The sequence below is a fragment of the Chrysochloris asiatica genome, unplaced genomic scaffold (genome assembly GCF_000296735.1).
Source record: "Chrysochloris asiatica unplaced genomic scaffold, ChrAsi1.0 scaffold00020, whole genome shotgun sequence".
Lineage (NCBI taxonomy): Eukaryota > Metazoa > Chordata > Mammalia > Afrosoricida > Chrysochloridae > Chrysochloris > Chrysochloris asiatica.
The window spans coordinates 14,607,922-14,609,272 of NW_006408538.1; positions in this window are offsets into that span (position 1 = coordinate 14,607,922).

The following is a 1,351-nucleotide window of genomic DNA, read 5'->3' on the forward strand; positions in this document are numbered from 1 at the left end:
CCAGACTTGATCTCTCATACTTCAGACATACTCTCAGGAGGAACCAGTTCCTGGAGAAGGATATAATGTTTGGTCAAGTGGAGGGTCAGAGAAAAAGAGAGGAAGACCCCCAGCGAGATGGAGTGGCTCAGTGACCATAGCAATGGGTTCAAATGTAGCAACAATTGTGAGGTTGGTGCAGGGAACCAGGTGGTGTTTTGTCCTGTTGTGCATAGGATGCTGTGAGTCAGTACTGAATCGATGGCACCTAACAACATTCAAGAAGTGAACCCTAACTCCCTTTCAGTGGGAACACAAACATTGTAAGAGACCCTTCTCTCTCATGCAGGATGTCCAATGTTGCTCTAGAGTACCATCCCTTGCTCTGTTGTCAGTAAATCTTATTTTACTGGACTACAGGTTTGACCCTGTTAGAGTTTGGCAGATTACACTTTTATGTTATTGCCAGCTGCTGTCAACTCTGACTTAATGGTGAACTTAAGTATGACAGAAGAGATCATTGCCTGATCTTGCATTATCCTCATGATCACCGGCATGGTTGACTTGGCATGCTTGTGTCCAGCATCACAGCTGCTGACCAGTCCACCTCACCTAGGGGCTCCTTTGCCCTCACCTGCTTTCTACTTTAGCAAACAGGATGTCCTCACAGGATATCCTCATCTATCAATTGATCCCTCCCAATGACATGTCCAAATAAGCAAATTGGACAGTGTGCTGTTGTGATCCATAAGGTTTTCATTGACTAATTTTCAGAAAGAAATCGCCAGGCCTTTATTCCCTGTCTTAGTCTAGAAGCTCCATTGAAACCTGTCCACCATGGGTCACCCCTCAGATTTGAAATACTGGTGGAATGTCTTATAACAGGAGTCCCTAGGAGGCACAAATAAAGGTTTGGTGATGTCTCAAAAATCAATCATTAAAGACCCTCTGGAGAACAGTTCTACTCTGATAACACATGGGGTAACCATGAGTTGACTTAACTCAGTGGCAACTAGTTTGGGATTTTTGCTCCTAAGAGTAGAACGGTGGTGAAGGCATTCATAGTTGGTCCATCTAGTCCTCACTTATTGGCTAGCTCTTTATCCAACATTTTGCATTTGTGACAACAGTAACAAAATCTTATTCTTTTGTGCATGGCTGGCAGTTGTGACAGCCACAAATGGAGACAAGAGTAATGCTGGCTGTGCCAGTCATTTGTCAGTTTGTCTGGACGCTGATTCTCAGTGGTTTGGTAAGTTGGCAGTTATATAATGGTGGAATTTGGCAGTTATGTATTGCTATAGTCATCCTTTCATTTTGTGATCGGATGCACCCATCCTCCATTTTCTCATATAGCTGATTTTCACGGTAC